An 18,973-nucleotide genomic window follows, 5' to 3' on the forward strand; every position below is an offset into this window, starting at 1 on the left:
TGGCTCGGGGGCCCCACAAACATGCACTGGGACCCAAAGCAGCGAGCTCAGGTGACAGGCAGCAAAGGCACCCACAGAGCAGGCCTGTCCCCTGGCTTTGCCACCCGCCGGCTGGGTGGCTCTGCACGGAGCACGAACCTGAGCCTCTTGTCTCCTCTGACGGCCTCAGCCGGGCCGACTGCGCACAGGTTTTAAGGGCAAGACAAGAGGGAGGAGTGTGGACGCCCAGCGCAGTACTGGACACTGCCACAGCTCTGTGTGACCAGTCGTCGCTCACGATGCCATGCTGGGGGGAGGCTACCCAGGGGTCTAACCTCCCCGAGCCCCTGACTGCCCGACCCCTCCCTCGCCCAGCAGGCACTTGCGCAAGCACACACTTTACTTCTGGGGTGTTTCCTTTGTGCCACTCCACTCGGTCAGGGACTGAGCACCACACCTGTGGCAGACACTCTTCTGGGCACAGGGCTCTAGAGACGGATCCCGGCAAGGCCGGCCCTCCGGGAGCCCAGCTGGAGGGCAGCCAGCCCTGTCTCCAGGATGCGGTTCGTCTCCCAGGACGGCCTCTCCCTGCGCCTCGTCTCCTCTCTCTGAAGGAAGCTGCCCCAGCTCTGAAGCAGCTCCCATGACGCGTAGCTCTGGCAGCAAAGGGAAGAGAGGCTCGAAGCAGGTGGGCCGGGAGGCAGAGAGCATGGGGACAACGGGGGGCAGCAGGAGCTAAGAGGAGAGAGGCACTGGGGTGGAGCTTGGCTGGACTCAGAGGTCACAGCCATGAGCAACAGGAGAAGGGAGTGTGGGGTTACATGCTCAGAGTCAGGGAGCAGGTCCTCCTGCCCTGGCCCCTTGGTCTGCAGTCCTCAACAGCCATCAGGGCAGCCCAGGCAGCCAGCGCCACATGGGGACAATGGCAGAGCTGGGATGCCGCTGGCCTGACAGCAAGCCCACGGGCCTCAGCTCTCACCTGCCCTTTATAGGTCCGGGTGCCCCTCACCCAGGCGGATGCTCCCACCCCCGCCCAATGGGGAAGGAAGCTCAGACACAGAAAGGTAAGGGACCATGCCTGCCTACCTCCCCTGGAGAACACGTGGCACCACTGGACATGGACCCACGTCTATCTGAGTCCAAATTCACCCCGGCTCCCTGTCCGGGGCGGAGGCCAGCAGAACCTTGTAGAAGCTTGGACAGAATGGGAAGGGAAAGTGGGGCAGTGGCCTGAAGGGGCTCAGGGGCAGGGAGATAAGGCGATAGACCCGCTGGCCGATGCCATCAGAACTGGAAGGGCCTTGGGGGCGCCTGGGTGACTTAGTTGTTAAGCGTCTGCCTTCGGCTCAGGTCAGGATCCCGGGGTCCTGGGATCGAGCCCCGCATTGGGTTCCTGGCTCAGTGGGGAGCCTGCTTCTCCCTCTCCCACTCCCCCTGCCAGTTTTCCCTCTCTCACTGTCTCACTGTGTCTCTCTCTCTGTCAAATAAATATAGAAAATTTAAAAAAGGAAAAAAAGAAAGAAAGAAAAGAAAAGAACTGGGAGGGCCAAAGAACACGGAGCCAGAGCCCCCATGCCTCTGCTGGAGTCTACACCACACAAACAATCCGAGCTAGAATTCACATGCAGATTTTCCAAAACAACTGAACTAGACCATCAAAACAGCCTGGGTTAGGCGGGGGGAGCCCATAGGCCTGGAGCAAGGCCTGGAGAGAGGGCAGTGGGCCTAGCAGGGAGGGACACACCTCGAGGCTGCCGTCAATGAGGACAGGCCAGACTGGTGTCCTTGGGAGCCAACGGCAGACAGCCAGGGCGGCAGCAAGAAGTCCAACTGGGAGCCACAGTGGTGGCTGGATGGGAGTGGGCTTTGCACTGAGGGCCTGGCGACAGAGGATGGATGGGTGGCGGGCCCGCTCTGAAGGAGGCGGCTCCAGGCTCCACTGTGAGCGCAAGTCAGCTGCCAGTCCACAGGCAGCCCGGGGTCTCAAACCCCCTTGCACTGACCCCGCTCTCCGGTGCCCAGCAACGAGCAGTGCTTGAAGGGCGCACTCAGGCCCCCGGAGGCACCGGGAACACACAGAGGGAAGGGGTCAGTCCGCAGCACCGTCAGTGCGCCCAGCGCCCAGCCCAGCCCCATCGCCACGTGTTCCACAAGCAACTCCCCTCAGGCCGCCGCTACACGACCAAATCCCCTCCAAGATCCGTTAACACGCACGGGTGCACGCGAGAAAACAACACGTGCCCCAAGCAAGCCGGGAAGCCCCTGCACCAGGGAGCCCCACCTACCTCAGAACAGAGAGCCCCCCACCCCTGACGGGACCCCACTCACTCCAGACGGTGCCCTCCTTCTCACCCAGTGGCAAGGATCCCTGGGGCGGGGGGGTTACCCCTGGCCAGATGGCTCCCATCCACATTACGTGGGCAGGGCTAACATCTATACTGAGGGCCACCGCCTTCAACCAAGCCCAGGCCCAGCCCCGCTGGATGGGGCTTCTGCATGGCTCCCCCACTCCACACGGCCTGGACAGTTCTCCCGCAGCATCCCGGGGCACCCGCCCCCTGCTCCCGCTCTCTGCTCTTGTCTTTGCATGGGTGGGCCTCTCTCTGCACCCCCTGTAACTCCTAGCTGTGAGATCCTCCATTACAGGGGCAGCATGTCCCCGACCCACGATCCCAGTATTAGAATAACGTCAGGCTCCAAGTTCTTGTAGGAAGTGCAGCAACAGAGTCCTTACTAGTCTACTGGAGGACAGACAGAAACAGGAAACAGGTATTTTGCCATAGTAACAATGAGGACAAGTTTTATCTGTTCCTCTGTCTGTCCAAGGCAGCATTCATGACTGACAGTGATGTGTGGGTACGGTGACCGTCCCAGCACCAGTCCGAGGCTGGGCTGCCAGGACACCCGGGAGCAAACCCCAGCGCCTCCCTCTCCCAGGAGCTCACCGAGCGGATGAAGAAAAGACTAGGTCAGAAGAGGAGAGTGGGGTACCCCTGGGCCAGACCTCCGCCTGCCGCCACTGCCCACCCTGCACACAGCACACACTCACTCGCCCCTGCCCTCGGAGGCCCAGGGCCCGGCTCTGGTTCAGGCCGCCTGACCTCAGCCACACCGCCGCTTAGGACTCCAGCCCGGGCCGCTCCAGGCCTGAGCTTTGAGGGCGAGAAGACTGGCCTGGGCCAAGCACACAGTCCTGTTGCCCCTTCTTACAAAGGTAAGGACAGGAAGGAAACCCGGGAAACCGGGGCACCGCGGCCCTTCCCACACTCCGGCAGGATCCCAGCGCCCACCCCCGCAGCGCGCTCCTCAGCAATCGCGCCCCGCTGCCCAACTGCAGGAGAGCCATCAGAGGCGCGGCGGCTTGCTTCTGTTACCACATCAGCGAGGGGGACGACGCCGGACTCCACGGGTCTTAGAAGAAGCGGAGCTGCGTGCCAGAATAGCAACGAGCACGCTCCCGCTGCCTCCGAGAGGGGCTCCCGGCCACGAGCAGACCCTCCGGAGCAGACGCCAAGAGCCAGGCCCACAGAGTGGAAATAATGCAGCGGGGAGAGGTCGGCGCACAGGGAAGGCAGCTGGGAGCAGACGCACGGAGGGAGGGATGCCACAGAGAAGGCTGGGGTCCTTGTGACCCTCACAATGCTCCCAGGGAGAAGTCACCCTGAGCATGGCTGCCTGACGCCCCTGGCTTTTCTCGTGCGAAGCCCTGCAGGCCCATTTGGGGTGTGTGGCTCTCCTCCCCAGGCAGCGCCCACGCCATGGCGGGAAGACCCCCCACTCCCGCCCGCACCTCCCACTGCTCCCCTCGGAGGGCAGCATGGAAACCCAGGGTGGGAGCTTGGGAGCCAGGCATCAGGGTCTCAGCACAGATGGCCGCTGCCCAAGAGCCCACACACATCAGTCCTTTCGCTCCTAAGCCAGACAACCACGGGCAAGTGAGGGCCTCGCTGAGCCTCAGTTTCCCTTCTGTGACACAGCAGAATGGCCGCCCCGCAGGTGTTCCTCCACGTATGGACCTGTGTCCCAGGTGCGTGTGGCTCAGCTCACCCCTCCATCTGTCACGACGGCCTGCGATGTGGCCTAGAGCCTCTGTCTGGGTGTCCCCGGGAGACACCTGCACCAGCAGAGGGGCGAGCCAGGAGGTGACCCACAGGAAAGCCCCCCGCCCTGTGCCCGGAGCGAGGACTGCTCAGCAAATGCCAGCAAACATCCCGCTGTGTGCGGATTCAGCAGTGTCGGTGGTGTTCCCCCACCAGGGACAAGCTGGATGAGCTGTCATGAATTTGCACCAAACCAGCCTCCCAACCTTCCCTTTGCACAGAGGTGTCCGCCCTCACTGGGGTCTCTCGGCTTTCTGCTCTCCTGATCCCCAAAAGGCAGACAAAAGGCATCGAGGCCGCCAGGGCCACTCTTGAGGCCCCGCCCCACTCTCCAGTCCAGGAAGGCACAGCCTCTGGCCCAGAGGGCCACCTACTAAGGGGGTGGGGCTGGGAACCGGCCCCCAACATCAGAGAACCTGGTCTCTCCCTAATCAGGTGAAGCCAACCCTTTCTTCACTCCTTCCCACCTCCCCATCTCCAGGGTTCCAGGGCCCGCCCATGGCCGTCGGGCACGCCCATCCCCTACCAGGGGCTCGGAGTACTAGAGGCACACGCGTACACACACGTGCACACACACTCAGCACTGCCGGCCTGTAGCAGGAGGCAGCAGGCCAACAGTTGTCCTACTTGGGAGAGCACGGCTAGATTACCGGCTCCCCTCCAAGCTCAGGAATGAGTTAACGTTACCTAGTGGACCCAAGTATTCAAAATGAAGGCAAACTGCTTGAAATCAGTGCTCACAAATACCAGTTATCACATTAAAAGCATCCCACTCTAACTCCAGAGCTCGCTCCCCCAGGGCGTTTCAGATGCCACAGGGGAACTCCGAGTATGCTAGCAAAGGCTTGCAGCAACAAAGGGACAGGAGGCCTGCTGGGACCCTGTTCCGGGGCCGAGGGGACCCAGAGGGTCCCGGGGAGCACCCACTGCTGCATGAGCAGGGCCCCACCGGCTCTGCGGTTCCAGTTTACGCTCCCCGAAGCCACGGCCCCAAGCACGGTCCTCAGAAGAACAGCTCTGCCTGTGGCCGCCCCAGCCCCGGGACGGCGGGGAAGCCTGCATGGGAGTACGGGACCAAGCCTCACTCTGGAACACAGTCCTCCCCTTCTCTCTGGACACAGGATATAGAAGGATCGGGGTTCGGAGAAAGGCAGGGTGCACGGGGCCTCAAAATCGCCCACCCCGCCTGCTCCGTTGGCCAGAGGCCGTCCAGCATCCCTGCCCTGCGCTCGCCAGGCCCCTCCTGCATCAGCGGCGTCAGCCAGGAAAGAATTCGCTGAACACTGAGACAAGCAGACATGCACCTGGACAGCCAGAGCTGCGGTTCCGGAGACACCAACTCCAGGAGAACCTGGCCCGTGCCCCAGGGAAGACGGGGGTGCGGGGTCATAAAGGCAAGAGGTCGCAGTGCCCCCTTGCATCCTCCACACAAAACAGGGATGGAAACTAGGCTACCTGGGATTAGTGGGGTCGATACGCAAATGAGAGACTGTTACACGGGACCAGCTCCTCGGAAGTGGAGACCGGGGATGACCTGGTCACCGCAGCGAGGACGCACCAGGCCCAGAGCCAGCGGCCGGCCGACGGGTTCAGAAAGTCCACAGTCCTCTGATGAGGACGTGCGTGAATTCCTCCTCCCTCACGGCCTCCCAGCCCTACTCCGGCTTGCCCGCTCCATCACAAAGCACCGTCTCCTTTGCCTGGATCTGCTCCCCTGCAGCGGAGCACGGGCCCCTGAACACGCCCGCTGAGCCATCACGCCACACCTACGGGGAGGGCGGCTGCGGGCAGGGAGCACAGAACCAGGTCAGCATCGACAGAGGTCTGGGCCCAGATGGCGGGGAAAGCTAAGGACCACAGCCTCCAAACCTAAAATGGTTTCCAAGGCCTAAAAGAGAATGTTTTCCAAATGTGTGCATCTGGGAATATGAAAAATGTGACAAAAGATTTAAAAATGGAATCATGTGAAATTAGACAATAACCGAGCATCTCTGTGATCAAACAGAACTCTATGGGCTCCACTCTGGTCTGGAAGAGGCAGGCTTGTAGACTGAGAGCTGAGCACGAGCGCTGGGATGTTCTGCTGAAGCCAAGACAGGACGCCTCTCTGCTCCCCTCACCCTGCCTCTTCCACAACACGCCACAGCCCAGGGAGGAGGAGAGGGCACCGCACAGATCCCTGCCTCCCCACACAGTTTGCACCTGACCACACCCAGTCGGGGGGCACACACTTGCCCCAGGCTGGCCTCGCCACCTCTGGCCTCTAAGGGTTACGCTTCACTTCACCCCATCGAGCGAGCCTGCTCTTCTGGTCACATCCCAAGACCCTCCCCAAAGTACCTTCTTCCCATCCTAAACCCCCATGCATCTCTCCCCACCCTAAGGAACCGTCTCCTACTTTGTATTTTGGACCGATTAGGAGCACCCAGGGAGCAGGGGAAGCGGCCTTCTCTAGGCACCGCTCCCCACTGGGAACCCTGTGGGTCACAGCCACGGTTCCGGACGAACGCTCGCGAGGCCACGTTGTGCTGTTCCACGCAGAAACCACGAATGGAATGAAGGTTACCTTAAAATGCCACACAGCCAGCTACTAAATAAGCACAAAACTTTAGAAATGTACCAGGAACCACAGAGACGTAGACTCAGGATCTTACCATTTATGCTCAGTTGAACCAAGAAGAACAACGTTAATTAAAATGCTTGGTGATGACAAGCATGAAGAGGACATCCCTCCCCCTCCGGGCTGGTCCCAATATACACACAGTACCTTGGAAACAGTGGTACCCGCTGACCCCATAACCCACTCCTGCACATCTGTTTTCAGGGACGTTTGAGAGAGAAGCAGCTTTACACACCACGTGATCCCATCACAGTGGTGACCCCACGGGAAGACCGCCCAGCACCGTGAGGCAGACTGCAGGGCAGGACACCCCCAACCCCTTACCCATGGCTATAAAGACTGAAACACCGCGATGGGACAGCATGACAAATGCCGGGGGTAAACACCCATCGTGCCACGGGTCATCGTGTTTAAGACACTGCAGGCGAAGTGCAACAGAGACACTAACTAACACTAACACTAACGAGGGGCTACTCGTGTCGGGCTGGAGGTGGTCTGGGGGAGGGCTCCCCTGTCCTCCAAAGTTTCCACCACATCCTCTCCCTCCCGGGGAACTCAGAGTAGGCACTTTTGCAGCAAGCGGCAAAGGGGCCTGCGGGGCCCCGAACCGTGCTCGACCAGCACCAGCCAAGGGCACACGGGAATGCAACAAGCCCCGCTCATGGCCCGTCCTTCAGGTCTGCCAAGGAGCTGGGAGGTTCACATGTGCAAATCTCAGTCCTCACACAGTGACAGGAAGCCAGGGACGGGCCCAAGACACAGTCCTAGTAGCACAAAGCCTGGTCCCAAAGGACCCAGCAGGGAGCCGAACCCCGCCGCAGCTCTGAGTGGTCACGACCAGGGACCCGGGCAGATGGCCACCTTCTCCTCGTGGTCATTAACAAAAGGTCACAGAAAATTGGACTGGAAACCTTGAGAATACATCCCACACTTGGGACGCAGCAGGCCAAGCTCCCGAAAGCGATTCTTAGGTTAACTTTGACTTTTTGAATTTCTTCCAGAGCACATAAAACGGAAGGTAATTACCAGGGATGCTGGACCTCAAGAGTCTATAAATCCAGGACACACGTGGTCAAGAGGGGCCCCTGCACGGGCAGCCCTGATGCCAGGAGCTCTCTGCACCCCAGCACAGGGTGTCCCCACCGGAGCACTGGGGGAGTAACTGCCCCCAGCCCAGCCCATCTCAGGCATTCCTAGGCTGGGGGGCGGGGGTGGCCCACAATTTCAGCCCAGTGTCCCCATGCATGTGAGGGGTGCTACAGAGACACGGAGTCAGGACACGAGCCAGGGGGCGCAGGGGTGGAGGGAGGCAGCCCAGTGCCTCTGCCTGCCCCCATCATGAGTGTCCACCGTGCCACAGCTGCCTGCCCTTTGCCCTCTCAAGCCCTCTGCCTGGCAAGGAAGCCTCTGTAACTAAGGACACAGCCACTAAGGCACTGTCCCCAGTAAGAAGCAAAGTAACCAGATATGCTGGGGAAAAAGTCCAGGCCCTGGGCCCCTCACTGGTCCTGCTGTAGGAGGCCCAGCTCGGTAGCCCAGAGGAGTCAGGCCCTTACTTACTTAACTGAGGGCCAGCGGACAGCCGGCGCCACTCCCCTCCCCTCCCGAGTAGGACAACATCTGTCCTCGTCCAGGGCACCACTGCCTAGGCCTAGGCTGACCTCGGGAAGTGCGCACCAAGAAAACGGGCTTCCTTGTGCACCTACCCTCAGGGAGACGCCCCCAGGTGAAGCACTCCTGCCAGGGCAGCTCAGCCCTGGGGGAGGCTCAGCCAGGACCTCCGCTCCCAGTGTTCTGGTTCTTTCTTTCCTCCTTTGGGCCGACAACAATACTTTCGTATAAGGGACAAATGAATGAGTCCCTCCTTCTGCCTTCAACGACTTCCCCGGGGGAGTCCCGCCAGCGCGCCACCATCAAGTGAGCCCCGCCGTGGCCACCAGGCTGCAGCAAAGCCCGGGGCTCTGCACACAGGTCCTCCCGGGGCTAAATGAGCAAAGGGGATCAGCAGATTTTGCAGCCAAGGGTGGGCAGAGCTGAAGCAAGGCATGGCCAAGGGAACCCACCCCAGGGCGCCAGAGCGCTGACGCAGAACAGCTCCCCACCCCCCGACGCCGCTCTTCTAGAGCCCAGATGCCAGGGAGACTGTAGCAGCCGTGCGATGACCCAGCAGACATGATGTCCCCACTCACACCCCAAGAACAGACGGTCTGCAAACCGCCAGCCAGCTCAGCGCACGGGCCTCCCGAGCATTTGTCGCACAGTCCCGTGAACACCATGTGGCCGCTCGCCTCGGTCCCTGCCCTGCCTGGGGTTTTCCTCGCTCCCCTCTCCTGACCCAGCGCCCCAGGTCCCCTGGAGACAGGCACCTCCTATGTTCTCTCCCTGTACCGTGCTGGACCGAGCACACGCCCGTGCAAGTGACCACTGCAGCCGTGGGGACCGCGATGTCCCTCATGGGTAACAAAGCCCCATATCAGTAATTTCCCCCCAAGTGTATTATCTGTTTCTAACACGTCACGTTCACTCCCTTCCCGACCGCGGCAGAGCTCTCAGGCTGTGCGCTGGGCAAGCGCAGGCCTGGCTTCGTGTGCAGAGCAGCCCCCCTCCCCAACCCAGGGCTGGCGGGCGCACCCCCACCCCACTCGGGCCGGCCACCCCAGGAGGACACTCGCCCTCCCTCACGCGGCAGATGAACCCAGTCCTCCCATGGGTCTCCTCTAACAGTCCCCGGTTTTCTTGAACCTTCTGTCCAGAGGCCTAAAGAAGTTAGACAGGCTGCTTAAGATCACACTGAAGATAAAATATTCATGAATATATCACCTCAGAGCTCAGCGAAGCCATGACGAGCCATTACCCGTGGTGTGACCTTGCGTGAGGCCTCCAGTTCTGTCCGCTCAGACTCCCAGCCAGGGGCTCCAGCAGCCCGGCTCAGGGGATGCATGGACCCAGCCTGGGGGCTGCAGCGTCCTGCTGCTCTCTGGCTCTCAGATTCCTCGTGAACTAGAAGCGGGCAAGGCCGGGGCACCCGCGCCTACGATGGCCTCGGCTCCAGCAGGAAGACACTTAGAACATTAAGCCCTGTTATTTCTTCCCACATATTCCAGTTCCTCCTCCAGAGCCACAAAGACCAAGTCCAAGGCCAACACCAGGCCCAGCCCCTGGACACAGGCAGCATGTGTGTCCCCAAGCGTGTCTCCCAGCCATGCCTCCTCCCTCCTCATCCACCACGGGAGGCAGGAGCTCCCCCGCCTCCTGACGGTCTCTATGACCAATTCACCCAATGGGCATTCCTGGTCATCCCCTGTGTGCGTCCTAGCCAGGGACTCAGGAACTAAGGGGTCCGTCCAAACGACTCCACAGCCTGCGGGACCCGGGGTCCACAGTCCCTCAGAAAGAAGTGATAGGACGTGCAGACCTCCGGCAAAGACGGAGCAGCACAGTGCTCGGTGAGCCGCCATCCCCTTTGTGGCTCGGAAGGAGCTGGGGCCTCTCAGACATCAGAGAATTTGCTGACACCGGGGGCTCTGGAGAGGACAGGGGGAGAGGCCACACCACTGCTGACTTCCCCTGTGTCACGCAATCCCCGGTTCTTCCTCAAACCCGCAGGTCTGGGCCTCCCAGCCCATCGCGTGCAGTCTGCCTTGCTGAGCCAGTCCTCACCCCGAACTGTCCCTCATCCCAGCTCTAGGCCCGATTGTCACTTTGCAGGAGCTTTTTCCAGTAGGGAACGAGCAGCCGCCCACAGGCGGCACCACACTGGGCAGTCCCTCCTCACAGAACTTCCCAGAAATCAAGATTCTATCTGTTACAAATTTAGAGCTCAGGGACTAAAATGTCGAGCAACTTTCTCTTCTTGCTCCAAGGACAATTCAGAATTTCACCTACAGAAGCGGGAGATGACTGCCATGTCAGCGACTGTGTGGAGGCTGACAGGTGTCCCAAGGCCCCCAGCCGGAAGGTCACTCGTTTCCAGGAAGCACCTGGACCAGACTGGAGCCCCATACACCCCCGGCTGACGGTGCCGGAGCACACCAGTCCTGGAGAGCGAAAGCATCTTCCTCTTAGTGTCCTAGCCCTCAGTAAGCTCCGATAAAGCCCAACCTGATTGAAATGTGAGTGAAAGTCTTAGTCACTATGGACACTTTAGATACTTCTTTCAATACTCCTTCTGAATCCCCAAGACGCTGGCGTTAGTGCCACTCTGGAAGAGTGGAGACACCCTCTCCCAGCGCCTCCCTGCAAAGTTACCAGCAGTGAGCACAGTCCTGGTGACTACTCTGTTTCTAAAGCCCCGTCCAGCTGACAGTGATCTATGCCTGCTCCCGCAGGAGGGCAGACGTGAAACGCTTACGGCCTCAAATCTTAATGGGCTTATGAAAAAGTATGTTGTAAGGAGGCCTGCTTCTCCAGGTTTACTAGATTAACCCAATCCATCAGCTTCACCAGCACCTGACTGACGCCGAACCGGGCGGCGGCGCCCTCAAAGTTCCGAAGCACCGCCGGCTGTAACCCGCCCCCGCCCCGCCCCCGTGCAGAGCTCCTGTAGGGGCTGCACTCAAGGGGTGCTCTCCACCCCACGCAGGGGCGGCCAGTGACACTCCTAAAGTTACAGCACAGCCAGGAGCAGAGCTGGGAGAAGAGGGGCCACAAGGACCCCTGGGACAAAGGATGGAAGCCATGGGCGTGACCCGGACCAAGATTTACGTTCTGCACCGACCACTAAGGCAGGCACAACCTGCAGACCGAGCCCAGGACAGGGCGTAAGTCATAGCAGCCAGCAGCCCTCACACACCTGCCCCTCCGGCCAGCCCCCAGGGAACCGGCCAGCAGCCCTCACACACCTGCCCCTCCGGCCAGCCCCCAGGGAACCGGCTCTGCAGCACCCCTCCCTGCCACCACCCACTCCTCCCTCCCGGCCACCGGGCTTCCCTCACCCAGGCTGCCGCCCAGTACAAGAGTGCTGGGGGGCCGACAAGGACTACTGACAAAACCTGTGTGCCAGGCCCCAGCACCCGCAACTCGGGACTTCCCGCAGACGGGCTGGTAGGCAGGGAGGTCCAGCGATCATCACAGGTGGGGCCGGTGGTCCAGGTTCCACGGGCGGGCCTGGATGAGTGGCCACAGTAACCAGCACCGATGTCTTATACAGGCAGAAACTCAAACCTACAGATGCTGAGTCATGCTCTGGAAACAGAGCAGGGAGCACCCAGCCTGTGAACAAGACCGTGGACCCAGACCTGCTCCCCACCATCCAGAGCTCCCCACGGCCCGTGACTCCGCTGTGCCCCGGCACCCAAACACCTGATGTAGCCATGCCCACCACACCTCCCTCGGGGCAGGCCGCGCCCACCTGCCTCTCAAGCCTCCAAGCACGCTCTTCCTTCAGGCCAGACCGCACTCCTGCCCTCGGCAAGCACTTCCTGGCATCCAGATCCGGCTGGGGCCTGTCCTCAGCGCCAGGTCTTGCTGAAGTGTCCCCTGGGGAGCCTCCACAACACGCCCGGGCAGAGTGAGGAGCCCCAAGTCGCCACCTCGTCACCTCAGGTGCCTTCTGTAACGGCTGTGTGTCCACCTCCCGTGCCAGGCAGTGGACCTGTCAGGGCAGGGAGGCCACCTCAGGCACTTTGAGGGACCCAAGGCCTATATGGGGCCCCACACAGACCAGGGATCAAGTTGTAGAAGGTGGACAAGTGGGTGGACAGACAGACGGATAGAGGTCATCCCCAGACACACAGCCGTGGCACCAGGTATGATCCACCTGGCATCTGGTGACTGCAAATCCAGCACCTTCTCGCCGGCTCCATAGGGACCCCCTGTGACCAGGCCACAGCTGTCCCCTGCCTGGAGCTTGGCAGCAGCCTCCAGGCCCTTCCTCCACACCCCGGGTCCTGCACACCTGCTGTCCACCCGCCCTCGTTCCCAGCAGCCTTCCTCCTGCTCCACACACTACTTGTTGGTCCCGTCCCGGCCAGGACTCTCAGGACTCCTTCTCCAAGACGATCTGCTAGAAGCCTGCATCGCCAGGAGCAGAGCTCATTTGGGGACCTGCCATGGGCCCCCTGCCCACTGGCTTGGCAGCCCTGGGGACCACACATCATGGTGCACCTTCTTCCGCAGGTGTATGTGGGCTGCCAGGCTCGCTCACTGAGGTCAGGGCCCCCGTCACCCATCGTCGTGTCCCCAGGGCTGAGACCAGGGCCAGGCCTGGAACACGTACTCAGCAAACACACCTGGATGAGCGATCAAGCTCTTCCCCAGAGATACGGCTGCGTCCTGCGACGTGCAGAGAGGCCCCGCCTCTCACGACCTCTGCCAAGACCTCTGCAGGGACAGCAAAGGCGGCCCCCATGGAGCAGCAGGAAAGTGGAAACCTGCAGAGATTTTACCTGAAATGGTGCAAAAGGAGCAGGTGCCAGGAGGCTGTGCTCCCAGCAGCAAACTCGGCAGCTTCCCGACCAGAGACTTGAGGCGACGGGTCTGGACACACAGGGGCCCTAAACACTGCCCGCGGCCCCGGCCAATGCCACCAGGTGCTGTGGAATGCGGAGCCGCGTCTCACCAAGGGCCCAGCCCGCCGACGGGACCCCAGAGGAGCTGGGCGCGCCGTGGCTCTGCTGCGGGACCTGAGAAGGCAGTGGGTGAGGCCATCGCCCCTTCCTCCACCATCCCCACCCCGCGGCACGGTGGGGCCATGGCCCACGGCCCCGCCACCAGCACGCCTCAGAGACGTGGACTCACGGTGGCAGCCCACTGGCTGGACGCTGCCTGGAGCGACGCAGGCCCAGAGCCCGTTCTCACCTGCGCAGGGCACGGGAGCCCGGGCGCGTCTGAAGAAGCGGACGCGCCACGATGGGGCGTCTGTGAGGCGAGCAGCCATGAGGCAGGTCCCGAGGCTCTGCGCCCCCGGAGTCCGGGGACTGATGGGCCCTGCCCCGGGACAGCGGCCAGTCCGCGACCCAGTGGGCCCTTGCACCGCGCCCCCGAACGCGTGTGCACCAGGGGCCTGGGGCTGCCAGCCTCGCACGGGAGCACAGCATGTTCTGAGCATTGGGGCGCGGCAGCCTGGCCGCAGGAGGTCACGACCTAAGACAGACGGCGTGCGAACGTCCAGATGCAAGGATGAGCCCCGCGGTCCGCCCCCCATGATTCCCCACCGGCCCCGTGAAGAGCGGGATTGAAGACGCTCTTGGGGGTATGGAGAATGGAAGTGTCGTAATTAGAATTCAGGTGGCCTTTGGGTAACACGAGGAAGGGATTCAATAAATGCCTTAAGCCAAATGAAGTCATCTTGCAACACTCACCGGGCAGCAGGAAATTTGTCCTTTTCTTAAAACCACCAGGCTGAAGGAAGCGTGAGGCCTCCAAGGGCTCCGTCGGCACCATCCCCATTGACCACGGCCGTCCCGAGCCTCAGGACGCAGGTGGAAGGTGGCAGTCGTCAGAACGCACCCTCCGCCCGAGGGCCAGACCCGCAGCGGCTCGCTCCCCAAGGACCAAGCAGGGAGGCCAGCTCTCTGGCCAGAGCCCCGACGGTGCCCCGGGGACCCGGCTCTTCCATTTCCCTTCAGGAAGCGGTACGTGGTCTTCATTTCAGGACACACCCTGGCAGCACACTCATTTCCCAGTCAGCCTCAGAGGACCCTGGGGAGGAAGGGACCCCAGCCTGTGGCAATGCCCCTGCCACCCAGCGAGCTTTGCCCACTGCGCGAACAGCAAGCTCCGTGAGCTTGGCAATGCCCGGACTGCCCACTGCACAGCCAGCAACCGGCCCTTCATTCCCCTCCCAGCCCCATCTCCCTCTCTCCCCTTCACACCCACACTACTCAGAAGATAGGGGCGGGGGGTCACCTCAACACAAGCTGAGGTCAGCCCACCCCACCCGAAGCACACCTGTCTACGGCCATCAGTGGCCAGGGCACTGCTGCCCCAGGGCACACAGGCCTTCCGACGGAGCTGCCCACTCCCCACCGTGACCTACTGACCCCACCAGCCCCTCCCCAGAGCTGAGCCCCACGTTCGGCAGCCCCTCACCGCGTGGGCCTCTTCAATTTAAATTTATATAAATTAGAACGAAAACGGCAGGTCCTCAGTCATACTTTTTCAACGTCGAATAAGCCACAATACACCCACGGGCTGCCCCACCGGGCTCTCCCATCACCCTTGAACCTTCTACTGCACGCACTGCTCCAGAATCCCTCCCATTGGCTCCGTGCGTGGCAGGGCTCCCCTCCTCCCCCTCGCACCCCGGCTGGGCCCCCCTGCACCGTCACACACTTATACACCCACCCTGAGTCACTCCCACGTCCTGGCCATGGTGAGCAATGCTGCCGTGAACATTGGGGGGGGGCGCCTCTGGAGATCCTGATCTCATTTTCTGGGAATAAACAAGTCCAGTAAAGTTGCAAGTTAAATAGTGTACACAAAACTCAGCTGCATTTTTCCACCCTAACAGCGAGCTACAGGGAACCATCCCACGGACAAGTGCCTCGGAAAGAACAAAATACTTAGTAAGTCCAGCCATGAAGGTGACAGGCCTGCGTGCTGGAAACTAACAATGATGAACAGAGCCGAGGACGAGACAAACCAGCAGAAAGTCGTCCTGTGCTCGTGGACGGGAAGGATTAATAGCGAGAAGGGCCCACACCACCCCAAGCCCCTCCAGACTCACCGCAATCCCCATCGAAATCCCAACAACATTGTTTGCAGAGGTAGAAAAGCAAACCTTAAATCCGTACAGAGCCACTACAGACCCCAAGTAGCTAAAGCAATCCTGAGAGGATCGACATTCTACTGGCATTTAGCACAAAGGAATCACAATCCAGAAACCTCGCCTCAGTCTCCGCCCTTGGGGAAACCTGCAGTTGCCACCCCCTCTGGGCCTCTCTCCTCCCCACAAGGTCATGGGGAGGCAGAGCTCACCCCAGACCATGTCTCAAGGGTCAGGGACTCCTCATCAACAAGGCACGAGGCACAGCCTCTCCCGGCATCTCGGGAAGCCAAGCAGCCAGGCTCAGACACGGTGGCAGGTCCTGGGACAGAAGCTTCCCATGAGGGGCTTCCACAGGCCTCCGGACTAAAGCCCAGCCATGGGACACGGTGCAGGGAAGGCAGCCAACGACCCGCCTCTGCGCCTTCCCAGGCCCCTGGTGCTGCAGGGAGAGGCCCGATGAGCAGGGGACAGTGCTCGCTCCTGATATGCTGTGCCCTCCGTCCAAACCTTCTCTGCCCAGATGTTCACAGGGCTCCGTCCACCCTTTACCTCAGTCCCAGCTCAGACCTCGACCAAGTGGCCATCCCCAAACCCACAGGGAGAAAGGCAGCTTCCGGCGCCCTCAGCCCTCCACAATGGCTGCTGCGGCCCCGGCCTGCACATCACCGCCTCAGCTCCCCAGGCACCAGGAGGACGGGAGGTCCAGCCCCCTCTGGGATCTAGGCCTTCCCTCTCCGTCTGGCAGGACAATCTGAGCACCACACTTCCCTCACTCTCCCTCACACGCAGCTCCCTGCTCCTCACTGTCTGCTCCACAGCAAACACCCAGCCTCACGTACCTTGTACTTGCCAGGGGCTCACTTCTCCATGCTCCCGCGTCTGTCCCCCTGGGACGTAAGGGCACTCACGGGAAGGAACTTCTGCTCCGCTGGAGGCCAAGGGCCGGCACACTGCCGTCCTCCCTCCACCATCATCCCGCTGGGAGGAGAAGACAGAGGGAGCAAGCAGCTCCAGCTGCGCCTCTGTGCCGGGACCACAGTGAAGGCAGAGGAGAAACTGGGGGCCTGCCTCTGACGGGACCCTTGGTGGGGCTGCCCGCAGCCCCGAACCCGCCACCAGCACAGGACAGCAGGATCCCTCCAGGGCCCAAAGGTTACAAGTACCGGGTCAGCTTTCTCAAAGCCAGCAGTGGGGGGAGGCTGAGCTCGCAGCATCACTATCCAGTCATGGCGATGGGGTGCCCCACCACCCCCTTCCTGCCAACTGGGTGTCTGCGCTCATTCACCTGAAAGCAAAACCCATGTGCCTTCTTACGGACACAGACCAAGAGGCTGGTGGGGGGAAGGGAAGGGGCGGTCAGAGAGAACCTGGAAGGAAGCGCGGCACGGCCTGGCTGACCAAGGGCCCCGACAGGCTCGGGACTGACCACCTCACCCCCCAGCTGCAGACCAAGGGTGAAGCGAACGAGCCCAGGGTCTCTCTCCTTGCAGGTAATCACTAGCCACGCAGTGGGTGAAGGACCAGAAGCAACACTTTCCACAGTCTCGGGACGGGAAGCCGAGTCCTAGAGGCCGGGCGTCGGCTCCCACGGCCAAGGCCCCCCAGGAGCCGGACTGCCCAGGCTGACCGTATGGCTTCGAATGAATGCAAAAGGTGCCTGGGAGCAGGAGCCATCTCCCCAAAGCACGGGCCCCTGCTGGGCTGTTTGCACCTGTCAAATGCCTGTTTTCACGCCTGTGGTGACGCATCTCGTCCATATTCATGCCACTGCCTGCCTAGTTGGGAGCGGGGCCCGAGCAGCTGCTCTCCAAAACCCTTTGTGGGCACACGCCCCCCGAGAATGTCACGGCGCCTCCCAGGGGTTCCAGAGCGACTGGAAGCTGTGACGGCCCAGCTGGTAAACACCCCAGCCGAGGGGAGAGCAATCACCCGAAGGCCATCCTGTGATTACCACGGATTTTCATGGCCAAAAGATGTAATACAATTTCATGGTTACTTGGGCCTATAAAATAGAAATACCCCCAATTTTTAAGCTATGAAAAGGTTTATGGCCAGGGTACCATCAGTTCCAGGATGAGTCTGTGGTACAAATGAGTCGATTCACGACAAAATTTAATTTCAGGAAAATTAACGCAATAAAGATGCCACAACTGTGCTTAAAGTTTTAATACCCATTAGGAGTTGGAGGGAAGTAGTGCAGGACCACGGGCGGGTCCGATCTCCAGCTCCTCACGACGCGGCTGGCTCCAGGCCTAATTTATCGGGGACGGGGACAGGGAAGGCATCGCAAGCAACTGTGTTTAATGAGGGGGCTGGGGTCTTCAACCCGTCACAAAGGGAGAGCGTTCCCACGTCCCGGGGCAGTAGGTTTGTTTCCTACGACACTACCGAGACCCAGTGAGTAGCACCAGGCTGACAGGCGCCTTCAGCAACAGCCCAGGGCAGGCTTTGTGTCCCAGCAAATGTCAGCGGCAAGGAATTCTGTAACTGCCAGCTACGCAGAAGAGCAGAAGAGCAAAACCCAAGTGGCGGATAAGGACGCGAGCAACGGAGTCACCCTGATTTCCGCAGCACTGTCACAACGAGCAAGGCACAAAAGAGGAAAGCAAAGTCAAAGCTTCAGAAGCCCGCACCCACGCGGGACCCAAGGGCCACCCCCAGGACCAGAACCTCAGGATGCTGCTGACTCCCACGACCACAGCTCGGAGCGCGGCACCAGCAGGCTTGGGGGCCGGGCCACGCAGCAGCTGGAGCTCCTCACCCACGGGAAGGAGGCAGGTCCAGACCAAGGGCTCCCTCAGCGCGGCGAAGGAAGGGCCCCCGGCCTCCCGCCACCGCATTCACGGACGCGCACATGCAAGGCTCCCACAGGGGAGGCCAGCTCCGTGGCTGGGACCTACGCCGCCGCCTGGCGCTCCCTTTCCCAGTCCAAAGCCCACTAGGGCCCGGCGCTCATGGACGGGAGCGAAGAAACCAGGCTCCGTGGGCCTCCCTCCCGGTCCCAGGTCAGGCTCCCGCGATCTGCGAGGGATGATGAGAAGCGGGTGTGGGAGCCCCGCGGCGCGGCCTCTGCGTCAGCAAACATCTCCAGCAAAATGAAAAGGTGCTAGAATAAGCAATGGGACACTCGAGGGAACGACGGTGGTTTGTTCCGGAAAACTCAATCTCCAGAAGAAATGAATTTCATCAAAAGCGGTGGAGAGGAGAAAATTTCATATTGCACTGAATCTGTCAGTGACTTTTTAAAAAAATCTTTATTACGAGTAACTCAAAGCAGTGACAACGCGTGAGCCCCGAGTGTGATTCTGGCAGCCGCGGCGCCGACGTCTATGAGTTACGAGCACCCCCCACCGCACCCCCCACCGCACCCCGAGGGCCCCGACACAATGGACGCGGCTCGTGAGCCCCGGGGACGCCGGCACCACGCAGCCACAATGAAATCCAGCTACAGACACGACGACGGGAAGTGCTTCATACCGGCGTCACGTCTACTCGGTGACAAGAACACCAGAAAAGGACGCGCCCCAGGCAGACCGTGTGCGGGCAGAGAGCCAGCGCGGGGGG

At 61.1% G+C, this 18,973-nt stretch overlaps 1 protein-coding gene across 3 annotated transcripts in view; it reads right to left on the reverse strand.

The window, feature by feature from the left end:
• The window catches only part of LOC111157619 (TBC1 domain family member 22A), a 299,219-nt gene that overhangs the window by 63,167 nt on the left and 217,079 nt on the right, over positions 1 to 18,973 (reverse strand). The gene's annotated exons all lie outside the window — the stretch shown is intronic.

Source organism: Enhydra lutris, unplaced genomic scaffold (assembly GCF_002288905.1).
Source record: "Enhydra lutris kenyoni isolate GAN:26980312 unplaced genomic scaffold, ASM228890v2 scaffoldscaffold55, whole genome shotgun sequence".
NCBI lineage: Eukaryota > Metazoa > Chordata > Mammalia > Carnivora > Mustelidae > Enhydra > Enhydra lutris.